Source organism: Arachis ipaensis, chromosome B08 (genome assembly GCF_000816755.2).
Source record: "Arachis ipaensis cultivar K30076 chromosome B08, Araip1.1, whole genome shotgun sequence".
In the NCBI taxonomy this organism is placed as follows: domain Eukaryota; kingdom Viridiplantae; phylum Streptophyta; class Magnoliopsida; order Fabales; family Fabaceae; genus Arachis; species Arachis ipaensis.
The window spans coordinates 116394378-116419514 of NC_029792.2; the positions used below are offsets into that span (position 1 = coordinate 116394378).

The 25137-nt window shown below is 38.4% G+C and overlaps 1 long non-coding RNA gene across 1 annotated transcript; it reads right to left on the reverse strand.

The window, feature by feature from the left end:
- On the reverse strand, positions 1-25137 carry LOC107611612. Its single transcript, XR_002352937.1, has 7 exons — positions 24953-25137; positions 24732-24782; positions 1970-2122; positions 1619-1794; positions 1335-1502; positions 856-1240; positions 1-398 (listed from the first exon to the last, which is right to left on the reverse strand). It is a non-coding gene; the product is annotated as an uncharacterized LOC107611612 (long non-coding RNA).

Below are 25137 nucleotides of genomic sequence, written 5' to 3' on the forward strand. Positions count from 1 at the left end.
GTCTCAACCAGTGAGTGAATTGTTAGATTGTGCCTGTTAAATCCAACAGTACTAGAGAAAACATTGAAGCTTTCAAGCTCTGATGTGGTTTCTAATACACCTTCCAGCACCTTCTCCATTCCCATATGCTTGAAGGTATATATGTTTTTTACTTTGTCTTTCATCATCCAAATCTCAAACTTTATGGCAAACCTCCTTATCCTCAGCACCTTTGTTGCCGGATACTTGTGCTTCTTGAGAATATGTACTAGTATACTTGCCAGTTCAACTTCAGTGATTTTAGCTTCTTGAAATACATAGCTTGATTCCTGAGAGGACATGAATGTGAAAACATTTGCTGCTAATCCAACCATGACTTCTTGTAGCTTGTTTTCTTCTGATTTGATTGCCAGAAGTATCTGCAAAATTTAGCAATTTGTTAAAATTCAATCTGCATAGAAACATAATATGAAGTTCACATTCTGATAACACAAGACCATAATGATGAGAGTAAAACTTACTATAGGTGCTGCGGCCGTAAAAACCTTTAGCTGATTGAAGCATTCTGATCCGCTAAAGTAGAGATAACATTAAATTGGGTACAAAATATCATTAATATACAAAGTAGAGATGACCAAAATCAAAGGAAGATATCAATTTGAATCAAGAATGGAAAAAAATATGTCACTAGAGTAGAGATAACACTCACATCTGACATTATGCCCAACCCAAGAATCTATAAATTCATTCATGTCAAACCAAGTTCTTAGACATTCAGAATCTATAAATTGTATCAATCACAACTTTCATTGACTGATTTTATATTTTTTAATATTTACTGTTATGTTCTAAGACAATTAACAACTAAGTTCTTACACTGGAGGCATGTATCTAAATGTTCCCACAAGACGAGTATGAAGTGATAAAGAGCTTCCAACTTCCCTAAGTTTAGTTAGCCCAAAATTTGTAACTTGGTGAATTTCCAAAACCTTATTAGACAGTTTTAATATTAGTCTCATCAGAAAAAAAAAACAAAAATTGCAAAATAATGATTATTGCCAAGAATATTACAATGAACTAACCTTTTCACAAAAGTCTTTATATATTAATATGTTAGCAGGTTTCACATCACGGTGGATATAAACAGGAACAGTGTGTTCATGTATATATTCAAGTCCTCTTGCTGAATCCAGAGCAATTTGCACCCTTGTTGACCATGCCAAAGGTTCACTCCCTGGAATAATGTTACCAACATTGTCACCTGTACCATGCAAAATATTGGCCTAAGTTTCCATTTTCAATGTATTCATACACAAGAAAAGAGATCCCTCGATGCAATATCCAATCAAATGCACCTTAATTGTTCAGAGTCAAGTTGAGATTCACTGAATGCTATAGAAACTCGACCTTTTGGTGTAGAAGAAAGTAGTTACCAAATTCAAGTGATGATCATGTTTTAAGACCATCAACTCTGAAAGAAACTCTGTTGATGCTTGAACATCCATATTCTTAATTGCTGCTTTCTGCATAGAATAAATTTATGCATATAAAGAACTAAATAGTTAAAGATAATTTATTTTTCCTTTTAATTCTAGAAGATTATATAACATTATTAAAGATATAATTAGCTTGTTCTTACTTGGCATCTCAATTTTGCAAAATAGACAGCTCCAAATCTACCCTGACCAATTTTGTTATCAGAGCTGAAGTTATTTGTAGCCTTGGCTAGTTCTTGATAAAAGAATTCCATCAATTTTGCCGCCATAATGGCTGGAAGGCCAGAAGCACTAGCAGCATATTCACCACTACTAGATGCTTTACAAGGATAAGGAAGAAAGAAACAAAAAGTGTTATTATTATGAATTCATGATCACAACATAATTAATTCATTGAACATTTTAACATTGTGTCATAGTTAATATAACTTAATCAACTAGAAAGAAACAAATAGTAGATTAAGAAGCCTAGAATTTCAATAAAATACAGTTACCATCTTGGGTTGAACTTGATATAAAATCTTCTGTTGGAAATTTAATTTTTTCTTTTTCCTTCTGGAAATATCTAACACAAGCACAAATTAATAATGGCAGAACCCCACTTGTTCCAGCTATAGATATTCCAACAGCAACACCTTTAGCTAGACCTGTTTATATATAAAAATAATAAAAAAAATTAATAATTTAAGCTCAGTGGCAATGATTTCTTGTGTTATAGGCATCAATATAGCCAACTTTCTTTGAAGTTCAGAGAGCTAGACCTGTTCTGCAAGAAAAAAAAAGAAAAATGAGAGTTAAAAAAGGATAGAAACCAAACATGAAGCCACAAAAGTAAACCTAGTATTCTTCTCTTATTGTTGCTAGTTGCTACCCTCAATCACATTCACACCTTCCTCGGGAACTAATAATTCAGTTACACACTATATCATTTCGAATAAAATATAATTAATGACAACTATAATGTAGATTTGGTCCCTGCTTGAAATAATGAAAACGTTTGTATACACGATAGAAACGTTACTTATTTATGCAACATAACATAGTATTAATAGTTTAATTATATTCTTTTATTTTTGTTTAAACTAGTAGCTCATCTTATAAGCCTTACAGCTCGTAAGTCCCTTTTAACATACATGAATGAGGATTTCAAATCTTTTCAACCGCAAACTTGGTTTCTTTCAGTCAATGAAGTATTAAGTCCTTTTTTTTAAAGTAGCAGTCAAATCTCAACAACTAAGGTTCTTTTTCTTAAACAAGCATCAAAGTTCTTGTGAGCACGATCAATTGATCATCACCAAGTTTAGCTTCTACAAGGTACTCACCAATAGGTGAAATCAAGTTTACTTATTCAAAGATTTTTAATTTTTAATTCAATGTAAAAGCACTGGGAAATGTAATCCATTCTTGTTCTCATATGCCATTCTACTATACACAAATTGTAAAGAAGATCAAATGAGTTCATATGACAAATTCGCCAAAATAATATTTTGACATAAATCAGTGAAAGCACCAGATACATCCTTGACTATTTCATTTCAGCATTTTGGAATCTTTAGAATGGTACCCTAAAGTAAGTACTCTTTTCAAGAATTAATATGGATTCCCATAAGGTAACTATCAAAGATGACAATTATGATTTCCTGTTTTCTCTTCTATCCCTTTTCTTCCGAGGACACGGAGTGAAAGAGATATTACCGTCGGTTAGGAATTTCACACATAATTTCGTTGATAGTATAGTTCCTAACCAACAAATAATACTCAATCAAAATTTTAATTTGGTTTTCACAAGTACAAACCCCAATAAAAATAAATTGAAGTATTTAAACCTCGGGTCGTCTCACAAGGAATTGCAATGAAGTGCTCAATTATTGGCTATGAAGGAACAAGGGGGGTTTGATTTGGTAATTAACAAAAAAAAGTAAATGGCAAGAAAGTAAATGACAATTAACTAAATAAGAAAATGCAAAGAACTCTTGGCTAAGGCATGGGAATTTAGATCGTCATCCTTGTCTACAAACCATGTATTGACAATTATGAGGGACCAACCCATCAAGTCTACTTCAACGCTTGAAGTACGTCAAATAGGCTTGACCAACATTAACCATAAGTCCCAACCTAGCTATTAATTAGCTTAATAGTAGATTAGTGTCAATGGACATCAAATTAACCACTAAGGATTCTCAAATCATCAATTCAATGAGACCCTAATGACTCAAGGTCACTCAATTCCCTTAGCCTAGGCCAAGAGTATAGAAAACTACTCTAAAACTAGTGAAAACATTTTAACAAACACCTAGAGTGCAATAAAAGTAAATATCACAAAATGTAAGGACTAATGAAAACTATAACTAACATAAGCAAAAATTCAACAATTGCAATTAAGATAAACAATAAAAGACATGGAAACATGAAATTGCATTAAAATGGAATCAAAATCTACAAGAGAGTTCATGAACTAAAATTGGCAAAATAAAGAAATTAACAAGAGAAGTAAATGAACCAAGGTGCTAGAACAAATAAAAGTAAAGGAAGACTAAAATGAAACAAGATTAAAATATAGATCTAAAAAGAATTGAAATAAGAATCCTAAAATCTAGAGAGAGCAGAGAGCCTCTTTCTCTAGAATTCTATCCTAAAACATGATAAAAACTCTATACTATGACTACTCCCCCCCCATTCCCTTGCAATCCTTGGGTTCAAAAGCATCAGAAATGAGTTGGATTTGGGCCTCCTTGAGCTCAGAAATCGCCCCCAGCGTATTGCCTTTAGTGGAGTCACGTGTCGCTAGTCACGCGTACGCATGGGTCACGCGTATGCGTCAATGGCAAAATTCCTCTTCACGCGTGTGCGTGGGTGATGCGTGCGCGTCGCTGGCAAATCTCCTTCTCACACGTACGCGTGATTGACGCATGCGTGTGGCCTTAAGTTCAGCAAATCCTCAATTCTTCACGAATTCTCAATTTTTGCATGCTTTTTCTTCATTCCTTCAACCCAATCTTTGCCTTCTAATCCTGAAATCACTTAACAAATATATCAAGGCATCGAATAGAATTAAAGTGAATTAAAATTAGCGATTTAAAGGTGGTGCACGAATTGTAAATCACACTTTTCATAACTCGTACCACTAACCAGCAAGTGCACATGGTCGTCCAAGTAATACCTTACGTGAGTAAGGATCGATCCAACGGAGATTGCCGGCTTGAAGCAAGCTATGGTTATCTTGTAATTCTTAGTCAGGATATCAATGATAATTCTTAATTTCAATAGTAAAAAGTAAAAGAGCATCAAATAAATACTTGTTATGCAGTAATTGAGAACAGATTGAGGTTTTGGAGATGCTTCGTCTTCTGGATCTCTGCTTTTCTCCCATCTTCTTCTTCACACACGCAAGGATCCTTCCATGGCAAGCTGTATGTTGGTGGATCACCGTTGTCAATGGCTACCATCCGTCCTCTCAATGAAAAGGGTCCATGTACATGGCTAATCATCTGTCGGTTCTCACTTGTGTTGGAATAAGATCCATTGATCCTTTTGCGTCTGTCACTACGTCCAATACTTGTGAGTTTGAAGCTCGTCACAGTCATCCCTTCCCGGATCCTACTCAGAATACCACAGACAAGGTTTAGACGTTCCGGATCTCAGGGATGCTGCCAATTGATTCTAGCTTTTACCACAAAGACTCTGGATTAATGGATTTGAACGCTCTGTTGTCAGGAGAGGCAATCAAACTCCTGAACCAGGAGCCCAAGAGATATACACTCAAGCTATTACAGATAGAACGTAAGTGGTTGTCAGGCACGCGTTCATAGGTTGAGAATGATGATGAGTATCACGGATCATCACATTTTTCACGGTTAGGTACGAGTGAATATCTTAGAATAGAAGCAAGCGTGTTGAATAGAAAATAGAAGTAATTGCATTAATTCATCGAGACACAGCAGAGCTCCTCACCCCCAATCATGGAGTTTAGAGACTCATGCTGTAGAGATACAATGTAAAACGTGAAAATGTCATGAGATGCAAAATAAATCTCTAAAAGTAGTTTTTATACTAAGCTAGTGACCTAGGTTTACAGAAATTAAGTAGACTAAGATAGATAGTGCAGAAATCCACTTCCGGGGCCCACTTGATGTGTGCTTGGGCTGAGCATTGAAGCTTCCATGTGTAGAGACATTTTTTGGAGTTAAACGCCAGGTTGTAGCCTATTTCTGGCGTTTAACTCTGGTTTGCAACCTGTTTCTGGCGTTTAACGCCAGAATAGGGTAAAGACTTGGCGTTAAACGCCAGTTTGCATTGTCAAAGCTTGAGCAAAGTATAAACAATTATATATTGCTGGAAAGCCCTGGATGTCTACTTTCTAACGCAATTAAGAGTGCACCAATCGGGCTTCTGTAGCTCCAGAAAATCCATTTCAAGTGCAAGGAGGTCAGAATCCAAAAGCATTTGTAGTCATTTTTCAGCCCCTGAATCAGATTTTTGCTCAGGTCCCTCAATTTCAGCCAGAAAATACCTGAAATCATAGAAAAATACACAAACTCATAGTAAAGTTCAGAAATATAATTTTTGCATAAAAACTATTAAAAATATACTAAAAAGTAGCTAGATCCTACTAAAAACTATATGAAAATACCCCCAAAAAGCATATAAAATATCCGCTCATCACAAGGCCTAAAATGCTTGTTTTTACTCTTCAGCACAAATTAGGAAAAATTCACAAAACCATGCTATTTCATTGAATAAATGTGAGAAAAGTTGATAAACTCTCCTAAATTCAACACAAGATAAACCACAAAATTGGGGTTTATCAAACCTCCCCACACTTAAACTAAGCATGTCCTCATGCTAAACCAAGAAAGACTAGAAATGGGGTACGAACATTTATTTAATGCAAATAAACTATATGAACCTATCTACATACATGCAACTAAATGAAAAATGATTCTACCTACTTGGTTAAAAGTAAATCAATTCTCCAAAAATATATATGAACAAGTAGGGCTAAGGTCATATGACGTTTCATAAACTCCACCAATTCAAATATCAAAAATGAGGTATTGATAAACCCCGATTTTGTGGTTTATCTTGTGCTTATTTTGGGAGATTTTATCAATATTTCTCACACTTATTCGCAAAAAATGCATGGTTTTGTGTTCACTTCCCAATATTGCTCCTTAATGAAAAACATGCTTATTTTGCCTTAAAATTGCCATATTTTAATTCTCTTCTATTGCCATTCGATGCCGTGATGTATTTGTTGAGTAATTTCAGGAATTATAGGGTAGGAATGACTTAGAAGAGAGGAAGAAAGCATGTACAAAAAGAGAGGAACATGAAGAATTGAGATCTTGGAAAAAGCAGCATCGGCGCGGCCGCGCACTCCACGCGCACGCGTGGATGAGGTTGGCTGGAAGCGGCGCGCAAGGATGGATGCATCCGTGCAGATCAGAAGATTCTTATCGACGTGCACGCGCACTTGGCGCGCACGCATGGATCGCAAAAGCAATCGGCGCGCACGCACGCATGGCGCGCCCGCGTGGGAAGCTGCACGTGACCTCATTAAAGAAAATCGTGCCTGGAGATTTCTGAGGCTCATGAAGCCCAATTTCAAGCTATTTCTGCTTGGAAAAGACCCAAGGATTCTAGGGGGGAAAGGGGGGGATCAATCATTTTACACTAAGACACAATTTTAGCTAGTTTTTGGTTCTTTTGTTATTCTAGAGAGAGAAACCCTTACTCCTCTCTACATCTAGTTTTAATTTGATCTTCCCTTGTTGATTTGTGAATTGGATCTTGTTAATTACTAGTTTTAATTGTTCAATTTGAATTCCTTAGTATAATTTTGATTATATCTTTTGATAGTTTATGAATTTTTGTCAATTGTCATTTTATACCCATTTCATGAATGTTGTGAATCTTGAATTGTGGATGTTGCATTGATGATTTCTATGTTTAATTTTGTTGTTTGGATAATTGTATGTTGATAATTGTTAGTGGGTACTTGTAGATTTCAATTTAATTGCTATTTTGATCATGTCTTTTGTTAATGCTTACCATGTGTTCGATGAATTGTTTACTTTGATTATGGAGTAGTCTTCTTCACTCTTGGCCTAGGCCAAGGGAATTGGGTAAACTTGAGTCATTGGGTCTCAATGAATTGGTGATTTGAGAACCCTTGGTGATCAATTTGATACTCATTGACGCCAACCCACTACTAATCTAATTAGTAGGTAGGTTGGGACTTATGGGTTGATGTGATCAAAGCCATTTGACGTACTTCAAGTCTAGGAGTAGATATTACGTACTTAAGACTTTTGGAAGTAGACTTAATGAGCTTGATTCCTCATAATTGTTAAGATATGGTTGTTAGACAAGGATGGTGACCCCAATTCCCATGCCTAGCTAATAGTTGCTTTTATTATTCATATTTGAAAACCAAAATTCTCAACTATTTGCCTTAGTTATAGTTGCTTGTTTGGTTTAGAATAGAATTATGTGGGATGTTACTTGTTCATTGGAATTGCTCATATTTTGCTTAGTTAATTGAATTAGTTTCTTGCAGTTTAAGATTACTTGCTTGTTAAGATTCCCGTTTTTTTTTCATGCTCATAACTCACAACCCCGGATTTCTAACCAATGTTGAAGCACATGTTTGCCCATTCCTTGTGAGACGACCCGAGGTTTGAATACTTCGGTTATTTCTATTGGGGTTGAACTTGTGACAACCAAATCCCTCTTCTAAATTTGATACCCGAGGATTGTTGTTGGTAGAGCTATACTTGCAACACGATTTTATTGAAGAAAATCTTTACCAATACACCCTTGGGGCACCATCAAAATTTTTGGCGTCGTTGCCGGGGAATGGTTGCAACATATGCCTTGATATTGGTTATGTGAATATGTGAATATTGTAGATAGTTCACTTCTTTCAATACTTAGCTATAGTTTAGATTTCTTTTGCATTTGTGCTATGACTCTCAAGTTTGATGACTCGGTCTCAACCAAATTCTAGCTTAGCCGATTTTGATCCCGAGATTGAAAGAACTTTGTTACATACTCAGAAAGCTAGACGGCGGTTGGACTATATGCCTAGTACTTTGGCCTCTCTTGAGGAAAATACCGAATCACTAGACGTCACCGAGAGTGACTTGGAGTCCGCTACTACCTATTCTTCTGTTGGCACTACTAATACATCTTTGCATCCTACAGGTGAGCCACACATGGCGGAGCCACGCCGGATCACTTTGCATGAGCAAGGAGCTCCGGATATCATACTTCAACCGTTGCAAGCAAGGTACCCTAACCTTGATCCAAACTTCGAGTTGAAGAGTAGGTTGATAAATCTACTTCCTAAGTATCATGGGTTGCCGGGTCAAGACCCCATCCGACATTTGAAGGATTTTCAAGTTGCTTGTTCTATGGCTCGAAGGCACGGAGCCGATGAGGTGGCTATCATGGTTTTTGCCTTCCCTTTCTCTCTTGAAGGGCAAGCAAAGACATGATTTTATTCGCTACCGGATGAGATTGTGACTAATTGGGATTTCTTGAGAAGAGAGTTTCTTGATAAGTTCTTCCCACCGGAGAAGACCGACTACATCCGGAAAGAGATTTCGGGTATAATGCAAAGAGACCAAGAGAGTTTGTACGAGTATTGGTCTCGGTTCAAGAGGCTATTGGAGTCATGTCCACACCACGGAATGACCACTCACTTGCTCATTAGCTACTTTACCAGAGGTCTTTGTGCGGAAGATAGAAGATTGCTCACTGCTTCTAGTGGTGGTTCCCTTTCGAAAAACAAGACGGAGGGAGAAGCTTGGAATTTGATAAAGGATGTTGCCTAAGCTACACAACACACAAGGGTGAGAAGTAATCCTCTCAAGGGTGTGGTAGAACCATCCCCTTTCCGAATCAAGTCTAGCCAAAGCACTTAGGGATATGACCATCATCCTTACACAAATCCAAAAGGATCAAAAGGAATACTACTCCATCCAAGCCATCCAAGCCCCACCTCCGGTTGCTCAACTTGAAGGCCCTCCTAGAATTTGTGGTTTGTGCTCTAGCACCACACATTACACTGACCAATGCCATCAAATTCAAGAGGAACATGCTCTTTTGGTGGCCAATGTGAATTACAACAACCGTCCATCCTACCCTCCTCAAGGTCAAAATAATTACCATCAAGGTGGTAATCAACATCAAGGGTGGAGGGATAATGCACAAGGAAGCAATCAAAACCAAAGGTGGAACAACTCTCCTTCTTATTACTACAACAACCAATCTCCATCCCAACACCAACTACCAAGCCAACCAAAGCCACTCCAACCAAAACCAAAACAACTACACCAAGTACTAAGCACCACACCATAGATAACAAAATCAAAACCAAACTCCTCCATCCTCCAACAATCAAGTTGATGAGCTTAGAGCCGCCATGGAAAAACGAGATGAGAGCAACAAGGCTCAATTCGATGCCTTGAATACTCAATTGGCTAACCTCACCAACATGCTTTCAAAGATGAACATGTCAAACGAACCACCAACCCCCAATAACAACACCAACCAACCCTCAAGTTCCTCTAACCTTCCATCCCAATTTAGTGTCTTGTTATATTGGTGGACACACTTTTCATGATTGTATGTGTGACTTGGGAGCTTGTGTAAGCATCATGCCACTTTCTATCTATGTGCGGTTGAATTTAGCTCCATTAAAGAAGTCGGCGGCGAGGTTCGCCTTAGCCGATAAAAGTGTGATCACAGTGATAGAAATAGCGGAAGATGTACTCATGGCAATTAAGGATTTGGTTTTTTCGGTCGACTTTTACATCCTTGAAATGCCTCCAGCAGAAAATAGAAGCTCATCCTCCGTTCTACTTGGTAGACCCTTCCTTAAAACCTCCAAATTCAAGTTGGATGCCTTCACCGGCATATATTCCTTTGGGGTTGGAGACAAGATTATCAAGTTTAATTTAGAGGAAGCCATGAAACATCCTCCCGAATAACATTCCGTGCTCCGATGTGATGTAATTGATGAAGTGGTAGCGAAAGTGCAAGAAGAAGACCATGACAAGTTGTGCTACCCCATTGTTGAGGAAACGGATGACCAAGGGGATGGAAATGAGGAAGTTGTCAAGAATGAGCCCCATGAGCTTGATGAAAAGGAACCTCATCTTGAGACAAAAAGTGAACTGAAGCCCCTTCCATCTCATTTGAAGTATGCTTTCTTAGAGGATAACCAAGGGTTTCCGGTCATTATTGCTAGTGAGCTCTCAAGTGAAGAAGAGGAAAAGCTCCTAGATGTTCTAAGAAAGTACAAGAAAGCAATAGGATGGAGCCTAGCGAATATTGTGGGAATTGACCCCCGCAAATGCATGCATAGGATATTTCTCCAAGATGGAGCTAGGCCGGTTAGGCAACCGCAAAGGAGGCTCAACCCAACCATCCTCGATGTAGTGAAGAAAGATGTCACCAGATTACTAGAAGTGGATATCATATACCCAATCTCTGACAGTGAGTGGGTGAGCCTAGTCCAGGTTGTCCCCAAGAAGTTGGGCATCACAACGGTCAAGAAGGACGACAGTGAAATGGTCACTAAAAGAGTACAAAATGCGTAGCGAGTATGTATTGACTACAGAAGATTGAACACCGCTACACGGAAGGACCATTACCCCTTACCCTTCATCGATCAGATGCTAGACCGCTTGGCAGGTAAATCTCACTACTGCTTTCTTGATGGATTTACTGGTTACTTCCAGATTCACATTGCTCCTGAAGATCAAGAGAAGACCACATTTACTTGTCCGTTTGGCACCTTTGCCTATAAAAGGATGCCATTTAGACTATGTAATGCACCCGCTACCTTTCAACGGTGCATGACGAGTGTCTTCTCCGATCTAATAGAGAATTGTCTGGAAGTCTTTATGGATGACTTCAGCGTTTATGGTACTTCATTTGATTGTTGTTTAGAGAACTTGGCCAAGGTCCTAGCTAGATGTGTTGACATTAACCTTGTCTTAAATTTTAAAAAATGTCACTTTATGGTACAACAAGGTATAGTGTTAGGACATGTAGTATCTCATGAAGGCATTTCTGTAGACCCGGCCAAGGTCGATGTTATCACCACTTTGCCTCACCCCTCATCCGTGAGGGAGTCCGCTCGTTTTTGGGACATGCAGGTTTTTATAGGCGCTTTATCAAAGATTTCAGCAAGATTGCTTTGCCATTGTCGCGCCTACTCCAAAAAGATGTGGATTTTGAGTTTGACAGTGAATGTGTGAAAGCTTTTGAAGAGCTAAAGAGAGTTCTTACCACGGCACCCATTGTGCGAGGCCCCAACTGGACGTTTCCATTTGAGATAATGTGCGATGCGTCAAACCATGCTGTAGGTGCCACACTTGCACAGCGCGATGGTAAACTCCCTTATGTCATTGCTTACTCTTCTAAGACACTAGATACAGCACAATACAACTATACCACTACTGAAAAATAACTCCTAGCTATTGTTCATGCTTTAGATAAATTCAGATCTTATTTGCTAGGTTCAAAGATAGTGGTATACACGGAACATGCAGCTTTAAAGTACTTATTGACAAAGAATGAGTCAAAGCCTAGACTCATACGTTGGATTTTGCTTTTGCAAGAATTCGACATTGAGATTAGGGACCGGAGTGGATCTCAAAACCTGGTTGCGGATCATTTAAGCCGCATTGAGAATTTAAAAATTGATCCATTTCCGATCAATGACTCATTCCCATTGGATAGTTTGCATGCTGTGTCGGATAGCTTTCCTTGGTTTGCCCCAATGGCGAACTACTTGGTTGCGAAAATTTTCCCTCCCAACCTTTCGAAAAACCAAAGGGATAAGTTGAGGAATGATTCCAAATACTATATTTGGGATGACCCTCACTTATGGAAGAGGAGCGTGGACCAAGTAATTCGAAGATGTGTCCCGGAATCTGAATTCCAACCAATCATTGAAGCTTGCCATTCGTTCGAATGTGGTGGCCACTTTGGCCCACAAAGGACCGCTAAAAAAGTGTTGGATTGTGGATTCTGGTGGCCAACCTTATTCAAGGATGCTAACCGGTTATGTATGTCTTGCCATCAGTGTCAGAGGTTAGGAAATGCATCCCAAAGGGATGAAATGCCTCAGCAGCCTATGTTATTCTGTGAGATATTTGATGTATGGGGCATTGACTTTATGGGACCGTTTCCCAACTCTAGTGGGTATCTGTATATTCTGTTATCAGTTGACTACGTGTCAAAGTGGGTAGAGGCCATACCTACCCGCCTTGACGACACCAATGCCGTTGTTTCTTTCATTAGGAATCACATTGTATACCGTTATGGGTCGCCACAAGCAATCGTGAGTGACCAAAAATCCCACTTTTGTAACAGGAAGGTAGAAGCATTGCTCAAGCGCTATGGAGTGTCACATAAGGTTGCTACTGCTTATCATCCACAAACAAATGGACAAGCAGAAGTGTCCAACCGGGAAATCAAGAGAATCTTGGAGAAAGTGATCAATCCGCAAAGAAAGGATTGGAGCTTCTGGTTAGGAGATGCACTATGGGCGTATAGAACGGCCTACAAGACTCCGATAGGGATGAGTCCCTTCCAGATCATCTATGGTAAGGCATGCCACCTTCTGGTGGAGATTGAGCATCGAGCCTACTAGGCGGTAAAGCAGTGTAACATGGATTTAGCCAAGGCGGGTGAAGCTAGGAAGTTACAATTAGAAGAGCTTGAGTGTTTGAGGAACGAGTCATATGAGAATGCCCGAATCTACAAGGAAAAGACTAAAGCATTCCATGACTATCACATCCGGAAAAAGGACTTTCAAGAAGGTGATGAGGTCCTCCTCTACAAATCAAGGCTCTGATTTATGCCTGGCAAGCTCCGCTCTAGATGGGAAGGACCTCTCAAGGTGAAGGAGATAAAGCCCTACGGAGTGGTGGAATTGTTTGATCCCAAGAGTGAAGCAACTTTCAAGGTGAATGGACATAGAGTGAAGAAGTATCATGGTTGCAAGCCCCCAAAAGAGCTAGAGGTGTACCTATTGGAAGATGCACCAAGGAGAGAGGAAGCTTAAGAAAAGGACCGTCCAACTTAAGGACGTTAAAGAAAAGTGCTTGGTGGGAGGCACCCCACCGTGGTAAGATCTTCCTTGTTTATACCATCTTGTTTGTATCCTTAATTTCTTGTGAATTTTGTGATCTCTTGATGATTGATTGAGTGCATAGGAATGCTAGCTTTGTTGATTTTGTTGGATAGATAGGATGTTCATATAGATAGGATGTGAAAAAAGATAAAGAAAACAAAAAAGTTCTTTGAAAGAGGGCACCGACGTGCTAGCGCACAGTGCGCGCGCGCCGGTAGTGCAATTCCACCTCTTGGGCCAAATATCCAAGAGTCATGCCCACTTCGTGCCCAACTCGCGCCAGGCACCCACGCGTTCGCGTACTTGCCGCCTGTGCGCATCATTACAATTTAACCATCGACGCGCAAGCGCACGGTGCGCGCGCGCGCCGATGGTGATATGTGGACTCTCTGGTACAAAAACCAGAGAGTTGTGCCACAATTGGGCCAACCTTATGCCAAAACTGATGCGTCCGTGCATTGTATGCGTCTGCGCCAGTCGCGAAATATCTCAAGCACGCATCGGCGCAAAGTGTGCATCCGCGCGCCTGCCTCACTGAGCCACTCTGGTACAAAAACCAGAGACTTGAGCCAATTTCGTGCCACTTCTGTGCCTGAGGCACAACTTCCCGCGCGCGCACGCCATTGACGCGCACGTGTCCTCTGCTAGTACCCTCACCGACGCGCCAGCGCACCTTGCGCGCGCGTGCCGGTTGCGCGAATCAGTTTTATAACTTCGCGCCTTGTTCTGTTTTCTTTCTCTCAACCCCTTTTCTTTCTTAGTTTCTTTTCCTTCTTCCTCCATCATTTCCCTCCTCTACTTCTTCTTCCACAATCCACCACCACTGTCTCCGGCCACTCACCGGTGACAACCACCTTTTCCGGTGGCACTACACTTCTCCTATTTTCTTTCTCATCTTCACAAAAGAAGATTCAACCTTGTTCCTTCATACTTTTCAAGGTTTCACTTCTTCTATTTCTCTTCTTCTATTTTCCTTTGCATTATTTCTTCTAGTTAGATGCTTCTTATTGCTTTACTTAGTTTCCTTTTTACTTGGATGATGATGTTTCTTGCTTTTTGTTTGCTTACTTTTCCTTTTTTCTTATTTCTCCATGGATGTTGAATTTGAGTTTAATTTGCGTTAATAGATCTTTTGTCATTCTTTTCCTTATCTTTGCCATTGTGTGATGTTTATGTGATGATTGATGTTCCATTTTGAGCTTTGAATTGGTTTGGTATCTCATAATTGCTCATTGCTTGATTATTGCACGCCAAGTGTTCGAGGAAATGCATATATACCATTTTGATTCATTTTAGTCATACACTTTCAAATTGGTGCTCCCTCCTCATTCACTTGCTTTCTCTTAAATGCATTGAGTCTACTTTGTGTGCTTAAAGTTTATACTTGCCAATTAGATATTAATTGAACATGACTTGCTCTTTATTATGGATGCTTGAGATTACTCTTCTCATGCCATTGCATGCTTTACTTCCTCTTGCATCCCATGCCAAGTGTTATGACCCTTGCTTTTATATTAACCATGGGCACTACAATTCACTTGCATGTTCTTGTCAAATTGATTCTTGGGTTTAATATTTTCCTTCCTTCCCTTCCTTTTTAGGATGGCCACCAAGAAAGGCAAGGGGATAGCTTCAAGAAAACTGGCCACAAAAAGGGCACCCCAAAGGTCAAACTCTAAGGCGCGCTCTTCATTAGGAGCCAAACCCCTATCTAAGAAAGGGAAGACACCCGCTCCTATTGATGAGAATGAAAAGGGCAAACCGGCGAAAGATTCTTCAAGGTTCCCCAACCGCTTCTGTGAGCTTATGTTCCCCTCCATAGCTTTAAGGAACTGTCATCCTGAGCATCTACTCGTTCCGCCGGACAAGGTTGCCCCTTATATTCTGCCCCGCATTGAACAGCGAGGATGGGAGTTTCTTTTCAGGAAACCAAGGGAAATCAACCTCTCTTGGGTGGAAGAATTCTACACTAACTACCATCTTCCCTCTCTTCAATTGGTATACATGCGCCGCAAGCAAGTCTCAGTTTCAGAAGAGGCTATTCAGCAAGTGCTTAATGTCTTACCAGTGCCAAGTGACATGGATGGCTACCAAGAAGTCTTACGTCAGCGAGAAAAATTTGGATTCAATTGGGACTCGATCCTCCGAGTCATCGCTGAGCTAGAGACATTTTGGATCCAAGGTCAACTCCGGATGAGGCCTAAGTCCATTGACACTCGTTCACTCACTGTAGAAGCGAGAGCTTGGGCCCAGATCCTATCTCACGGTGTGCTACCTAGCACCCACAAGTCGTCCTTCACGGTGGATCTCGCCTTGCTTGTTTGGTGTGTTCTCACGGAGAGGCCGGTGAACATTCCGTTTCTTGTCAAGCAAGCAATGAGTCAAGTCCACGTCCGGGGTAATTTGCCATTTCCAGCATTGGTGTCTGACTTAGTTGCTGCTGCGGGTGTTTCTTGGGAAGCCAAGGACAAAAAGATCATAGTTCCGGTTTTGCTTAGAAGTTAGTATATTGCATGTGTAGTTAGTTTTGCTTGTAAATACCCTTTGCATGATAGTTAGTTTCTATAGAGTTACTTGGTCAAAATAATAACTTCTTTTCCAAGAAACTGTGTTTTGGGTGACCTACCAAAATTCTAAAAAAAATTTTTTGCAGTAAACTTGCTTTAAGAATGTATTTTGGAACATAGTGATTGAGCTAAGAACACAAGCATGAAAGTTTTGAGCCTATTGCATGGTTACATCTTCTAACCATTATTTCCATTCTTGTGTGCATATCTCTCTCTCTATGATTGTGATCCTTACTTTGTCTGATTCTATATGTCCATTGCTTTGTGTATGAATGTATTTACATGATTGAGGCCATCATTTCAATAGTCACTTTTTCCAAATGGCCTTAACCCTTTTATCTACCATTGCTAACCAATTTTGAGCCTATGATAAACCCTCTTTGTTCTTGAAAAGAGCACATCAACAACCCTAAGTGAAAAACCATGAATGTCCTTAAATTTGGATCCTTGATTAGCTTAGGTAAGTTAGGATGCGTATCATTCAAATGGGAGGGTATATTTGGGAATTTAGGTAGATGTAAAGAGGTGTATTGTAGTTTAATTGAAAATTCTAGGATTTGGGAACATACTCATGTATTGAATGATTGAACCATATGCATTGAAAGTTTTTTTTATCACGGAACCCCAAGAAAAAAAAGGGGGGACCAAAAAGAAAAAAAAAAGAGAGAAGAAATTCATATGTGTATATATGAGAATGTATGAAAAAGAAAAAAATATAAGAAATAAAAAAAATATGAAAAAAAGAAAAGAAAAGAGAGAAAGCAATGAAAGGGGACAAAGATGCCCCAAGATAAAGTAATAAAAACAATGCACATGGGATGTGAATTGAAAAGAATGCATGAGTATGCAAAAAGAGTAAAACTCAAGGGTAGCTAGGTAGTGTATTATAGTTGTATAGGTTGTTCTATGTGTCTAGTGGATCCTAGGTTGATCAAGGACTAAAATTTTAAGCCCACTTGGCCATATACATCCTTACCTTCACCCTATCCCCGTTACAACCCATGAATAAGACCTCATGATACTTGTAAGAATGCATTAAGTAATTGTTGATTGTTAGATGAAAGACAAATCTTGGAAAGCATGATTAGGAGAAGATTGAGTGACGAACCCTATACACTTGAGCGAATAGAGCGGATACACTTCCGGTAAGGATTCGATGCTCAACGCTTGTTCCCGGCTTTCACAAGCGTTTGTTTAGCAAGTTATATGCACTCCATGGTGATGTTCAATTTGGTAGGATTCATGAATTACATACTATTTTCACCCTATATGCTCACATGTATTCTTGGAGGATAGATTTACTCTTGACCAAGTAGGTAGAAGATTTTACATTAGTTGCATGCATCCACTTAGATAGTTTGCATTTCATAAACCCTTTCTCATCATGATCTTTGGTCTTTTTATTTTAAGCATGAGGACATGCTTGGTTTAAGTGTGGGGAGATTTAATAAACCCCGATTTTGTGGTTTATCTTGTGCTTATTTTGGGAGATTTTATCAATATTCCTCACACTTATTCGCAAGAAATGCATGGTTTTGTGTTCACTTCCTAATATTGCTCCATAATGGAAAACATGATTATTTTGCCTTAAAATTGCCATATTTTAATCCTCTTCTATTGCCATTCGATACCATGATGTATTTGTTGAGTAATTTCAGGAATTATAGGGTAGGAATAACTTAGAAGAGAGGAAGAAAGTATGTACAAAAAGGGAGGAACATGAAGAATTGAGATCTTGGAAAAAGCAGCATCGGCGCGTCCGCGCACTCCACGCGCACGCGTGGATGAGGTTGGCTGGAAGCGGCGCGCAAGAATGGACGCATCAGCGCGGATCAGAAGATTCCTATCGACACGCACGCGCACTTGGCGCGCCCGCATGGGAAGCTGCACGTGACCTCATTAAAGGAAATCGTGCCTGGCAATTTCTGAGGCTCATGAGGACCAATTTCAAGCTATTTCTATATGGAAAAGACCCAAGGATGCTAGGGGAAAGGGGGGATCAATCATTTTACACTAAGACACAATTTTAGCTAGTTTTTGGTTCTTTTGTTATTCTAGAGACAAAAACCCTTACTCCTCTCTAGATCTAGTTTTAATTTGATCTTCCCTTGTTGATTTGTGAATTGGATCTTGTTAATTACTAGTTTTAATTGTTCAATTTGAATTCCTTAGTATAATTTTGCTTATATCTTTCGATAGTTTATGAATTCTTGTTAATTGTCATTTTATACCATTTCATGAATGTTGTGAATCTTGAATTGTGGATGTTGCGTTGATGATTTCTATGTTTAATTTTGTTGTTTGGATGATTGTATGTTGATAATTGTTAGTGGGTACTTGTAGATTTCAATTTAATTACTATTTTGATCATGTCTTTTGTTAATGCTTACCATGTGTTCGATGAATTGTTTACTTTGATTATGGAGTAGTCTTCTTCACTCTTGGCCTAAGCCAAGGGAATTGGGTAAACTTGAGTCATTAGGTCTTAATGAATTGGTGATTTGAGAACCCTTGTGATCAATTTGATACTCATTGACGCCAACCCACTACTAATCTAATTAGTAGGTAGGTTGGGACTTATGGGTTGATGTGATCAAAGCCATTTGACGTACTTCAAGTCTAGGAGTAGATATTACGTACTTAAGACTTTTGGAAGTAGACTTAATGAGCTTGGTTCCTCATAGTTGTCAAGATATGGTTGTTAGACAAGGATGGTGACCCCAATTCCCATGCCTAGCTAAGAGTTGCTTTTATTATTCATATTTGAAAATCAAAATTCTCAACTATTTGTCTTAGTTATAGTTACTTGTTTAGTTTAGAATAGAATTATGTGGGATGTTACTTGTTCATTGGAATTGCTCATATTTTGCTTAGTTAATTGAATTAGTTTCTTGCAGTTTAAGATTACTTGCTTGTTAAGATTCCTGTTTATTTTCATGCTCATAACTCACAACCCCGGATTTCTAACCAATGTTGAAGCACATGTTTGCCCATTCCTTGTGAGACGACTCGACGTTTGAATACTTCGGTTATTTCTATTGGGGTTGAACTTGTGACAACCAAATCCCTCTTCTAAATTTGATACCCGAGGATTGTTGTTGGTAGAGCTATACTTGCAACGCAATTTTATTGAAGAAAATCTTTACCAATACACCCTTGGGGAACCATCAGGTATATACAAACTTGCATAAAGAAAGCTCATGAAAGCAGGGAACGAGGAATTGAGCATCGAACCCTCACTAGAAGTGTATCCGCTCTAGTCACTCAAGTGTATAGGGTTGATTCACTTAATTCTCTTCTAATCATACTTTCCAAGATTTGTTTTTCATCTAACAATCAACAGTAATTCAATGCATGCATACATGTATCATGATGACTTATCTTTAGGTTGTAATGGGGCTAGGGTAAAAGGTAAGGATATATATATATATATATCGCTAAGTGAGCTTGAAATTCGAATCTTTGATTAACCTAAACTCTCACTAAACACATATAACAACCTATACAATTCTAATACACCACCTAACTACCCATGATTTCCACTTTTTCACATACTCATGCATTCTCTTCAATTCACATTCCATATGTATTGTTATTATTACTTTATTTTGGGGCATTTTTGTCCCCTTTTTATTGGTTACTTTTTCTTTTTCCTATTTTATTTTTTTCTTTTTATATTTTTTTCTTTTTCTTTATCATTTTTTTCTTTTTCTTTATCAATTTTTTCTTTTCAAGCTAAAAATATATACAAGAGCATCAATGCATATGGTTTTAAACATATAATGCATGAGTATGTACCCAATTCCCAAGATCTTCAACAAAAATATAAAAACACACTTTTATCCCAACCAATGTTTCCAAATTTTCCACACTTAAATGATACACACTCTCACTAGCCTAAGCTAATCAAAGATCCAAATTAAAGACATTTATTATTTTTCACTTAGGGGTAGTGATGTGCTACATTAAAGGACAAAAGGGGTTTAGCATAGGCTCAAATTTGGCTAACAAAGGTGGATAAAAGGGTAAGGCCATTTGGGTAAGTGACCTATTTGAAATGAGGTCCTCAATCATATAAATGCATTCATACATTAAATAATGGACATAAAGAATCAAACAAATCAAGGATTGCAATCATAGAAAGAGAACAATGTACACAAGAATGGGAATAAGTGGTTATATGATGTAACCATACAATTGGGCTCAAAACTCACATGCTTATGTGTTCTTAGCTCAAAAATTATGTTCCAAAATTAATTTCTTCAAGCAAGTTCAGCACAAAATATTTTTCTTTTAATTGGTAGGGTACCATAAAACAGTTTCTTGGAAAAGAAATCATCACTCTAACAAAGTAGTCTTAAAAAATGGGTGGAATATGTACAAACCCTTACAAACCCTAACTATTATGCAACCTATCATGTAATGCAACAACTAGCTAATAAAGAAAATTAAAAATTGGTGTTGGAAAAGAAAATTGTTACCCACGGAGGTCGGTCGGACGACCTCCCCACACTTAAAGATTGCACCGTCCTCAGTGCATGCAAAGAAGAGTAAGGTGGATGGGTTGCTACAACTGATGAGCTCCATCAAAAGGTTGTACGGATGAACTTATTTGTCGCCCCATTTAGAAGCTTTTCCTTAAGAAGGGAGCCAGCCTAAAAGGAGAGAAAAAGAAAGAAGAATAAGCCCACAAGCAAAGATCTCAAAGCAAATAGAATGTAGGTAGCGCTAATGCCAAATAAGAGTAAGGTTCTCAACTACATGGTAGCTACAACATGTAAGCGAGAAAACAATATAAGCAAAGGGCATGTCAACTAATACTTGATGTAAGAGTAAAGTCAAAGCATAAGTAAATGACATGAAAAGAACACTCAGAAGCATCAAGTTCAAATAGGAAAAAGTGGGTCATGAAAGGCAATATGCGTTCATATCAATGCACAAAGGATGCAAGAGTCATCAAAGATTAAGCATTGACCTAAAAATTTCATCACCTAATCAATACCAAACAAGTCAAGAGCACTAAAATGATCCAAGAAATTTTCAACAATTGAGAAGGAAAATTCAACACCAATATTAAAATAAGAAACTTAGAAAAGAAAATAAGAATAAGCTACAAAAACAAAATTAAAATGCAATGAACGAAAATAAGCAAATGCAACATACAAAAGAAATTGAAAAGAAAATAAGAAAAATGAGAAGTGGAAATTTGAAGAAAGAGAAAAGAAGAAGGTAAGAAAGGAAGAAGAAAGAAGAAGAAACAGGGAGCAAAGGCGACGCGCACGCATGGGCCACGCGTGCGCGTGAAAAGCAAGGTAGGCAAGTGACGCGTAAGCGTCCCCCACGCGTACGCGTGAGATGCAGAAAAGAGAGGGCGACGCGTACGTGTCAGTCACGCGTACGCATGGGCGTCAATCGTGCTCTCAGCACAAAAGCAGCACCACTCCAGCGCAACTCTCTGGTTTTTGTACCAGGAGGCCCAACATCAGCTTTTCGACGCGTACGTATCGCTCATGCCCACATGTGGGTGTGCGAAAAATACCAGTGATGCATACACGTCGTCCACGCCCACGCATGGAACACCCTTTTTTTCTTACATAAAAAATAGGAATATGGCACTCTCCTACCCTATTTACACTCTAAACCAACCAAAATTTAAATTTAACTAAAAATCTTTTAGTTTTTGAAAATTTTTTTCAAATACAATGTAAACAAAACTTGCACTTCAAGCAAAATGTAATTCAAAAACACCTATTCTAATCAAAACATGAATTTAATAAGCATCCAAGCAATCAAAGCAATATGTACAAGAGTATAGAAAATAAGAAAAACTACCTACAATGGCAACTCAATTCATCCATTGATTATATCTACAAGAGAATGGAAAGAGTTTACCATGGTGGGGTGTCTCCCACCTAGCACTTTTATTTATTGTCCTTAAGTTGGACAATTGGGAGGCTCCTTGTCAAGGTGGTTTATGCTTAAACTCTTCCTTGAATCCCCACCAATTTTTGCATTTCCAATAGCCTTCGGGATCCCAAATTATGCATGCCACTCTTTCAAGAAATCTCAAGCAAGTAGTGAAACCCCAAGATTGATTATCGTTGATGTGGATTCTGGGGTCCTATACTTTGTTTGTCAACACCCTTTTCTCTTGATCTTCATGCTTCCAATTGGGTGACAACATTATTGAATTCTCCTTAGAGTTCGTATTCCTCATCCTAAATCCATTGAGTTGAGCTTCACTCCACTTTTGGACCCCAAAAATTGAGCTTCCTTCCACTATGCACCTTGATTCTTGTTGCCAACCAACATCCAACTCTTTCTTACTTGCCAACCCACAAGAACTCTAAGTTGACTATCCGTTTCTAACAAAGCATATTGGTATAGGCCAAGGAAATTAAAGGATGAGATGGTTACCCACTCAATTTGTAATTTGGATGGTAACTTATCAAGGAAGGCATCCGATGGCTTTGATAATGTAAGCTCCACTTCCTTTGACTCTTCTTTGATGACTTCCACCTCTTGACAACTTTCCTCAACTTCCCCTTGCTTGTCTACTTCTTCCAACTCTTCCTTATTGATCAAAATATGTATTGGAGGTTGTGCACATTCCTCCTCAATATCAGTTTCACATCCAATGGAAGAAGCTTCAACAAGATCGCCAATGTCACTTGGTGTAGAGTTGTCTTCTATGATGGAACTTGCCTCTTGCTCAACCTCCCCTAAATCTTCAACTATTTCTTCTTTTTCAAGGCTCTCTTCCTCCCCCACTTGTTGTAAGACATACCACATCTCCTTGTCCTCATATTGAGATTCTAAAATCTCCTTCATGCTCCACTCTTCGGTTGATTTTTTACATTCATCCATGGAGATGCTTTGTGTACGGTATGAATTCCATGAGTCTAAGTTAGCTTTAATTTTGGCAAGGTTAGCCTCGATATCTTCGTACGTCTTTTGGGCTTTCTCTTACTCCTTTTGATAGATGATTGCTTGAAGCCGGTCCATTGCTTCCTTGAGACGATCCCTAAAAATAAACTGAAGTATTTAAACCTCGGGTCGTCTTACAAGGAATTGTAATGAAGTGCTCAATTATTGGCTATGAAGGAACAAGGGGGGTTTGATTTGGTAATTAACAAAAAAATGTAAATAGCAAGAAAGTAAATGACAATTAACTAAATAAGAAAATGCAAAGAACTCTTGGCTAAGGCATGGGAATTGAGATCGCCATCCTTGTCTACAAACCATGTATTGACAATTATGAGGGACCAACCCATCAAGTCTACTTCTATGCTTGAAGTACGTCAAATAGGCTTGATCAACATCAACGATAAGTTCCAACCTAGCTATTAATTAGCTTAATAGTAGGTTAGTCTCAATGGACATAAAATTGACCACTAAGGGTTCTCAAATCATCAATTCAATGAGACCTTAATGACTCAAGGTCACTCAATTTCCTTAGCCTAGGCCAAGAGTATAGAAAACTACTCTAAAACTAATGAAAACATTTTAAAAAATACCTAGAGTGTAATAAAATTAAACATCACAAAATTCAAGGACTAATGAAAACTATAACTAACATAAGCAAAAATTCAACAATTGCAATTAAGATAAACAATAAAAGACATGGAAACATGAAACTGCATTAAAATGGAATCAAAATCTACAAGAGAGTTCATGAACTAAAATTGGAAAAATAAAGAAATTAACAAGAGAAGTAAATGAACCAAGGTGCTAGAACAAATAAAAGTAAAGGAAAACTAAAATGAAACAAGATTAACATATAGATCTAAAAGGAATTGAAATAAGAACCCTAAAATCTAGAGAGAGGAGAGAGTCTCTCTCTCTCTCTCTAGAATTCTACCCTAAAACATGATGAAAACTCTATACTATGACTACTCCTCCCTATTCCCTTGCAATCCTTGGGTTCAAAAACATCAGAAATGAGTTGGATTTGGGCCTCCTTGAGCTCAGAAATTGCCCCCAGCGTATTACCTTTACTGGAGTCACGTGCCGCTTGTCACGCGTACGCGTCATTGGCAAAATTTCTCTTCACGCGTGCAAGTGGGTGACGCGTGCGCGTCGCTAGCAAATCTCCTTCTCACGCGTATGCGTGATTGACGCATGCGCGTGGCCTTGTGTTCAGCAAATCCTCAATTCTTCATGAATTCTTCATTTTTGCATGCTTTTTCTTCATTCCTTCAACCCAATCTTTGCCTTCTAATCCTGAAATCACTTAAGAAACATATCAAGGCATCAAATGGAATTAAATTGAATTAAAATTAGCGATTTAAGAGCCTAAAAAGTATGTTTTTACTCTTAAACACAAATTAGGAGAAATTCACAAAACCATGCTATTTCATTGAATAAATGTGAGAAAAGTTGATAAAATCTCCTAAATTCAACACAAGATAAACCACAAAATTGGGGTTTATCACGGAGTTCGGGAGAAGGAGATTTAAATCGAAATAAAATAGTTGATTATGTACAAGGCCAAGTAAGTAAGGGCATGCAAGAAAGGAGCACAATTGAATATACCTCATCAACAGAATGAATGTTACGCTGGTCAACAGTATACATCAGAACATCCTGTTAAAAGATAAAAAAGGATAAAATAAATTAAAAAGCGAAACATTTCCTCTTACATTGAATCATTTCAATAATGAAATTTTGAGAAATCACTCTCCTTATTTAGTAGTAGAAACCATTTGACCAGAAAAGAAAACACAAGTGGTAGTAGTGAAAGAGTATAAACTCACTCCAGCCATTGGCATAATTGACATTGGCTGGCCATCCTGGAAATGAAGGAGTCCACCATTGAAATCCTTGCCATAATTATTTAAATAGCACACCACCTTTGATGAACCAAAATTGTCAGCAACAGTATTAAATAAAATTCAATAAAAGAGAGGAGTAATGGAAAGTGGAATCCTGACTACAAAGT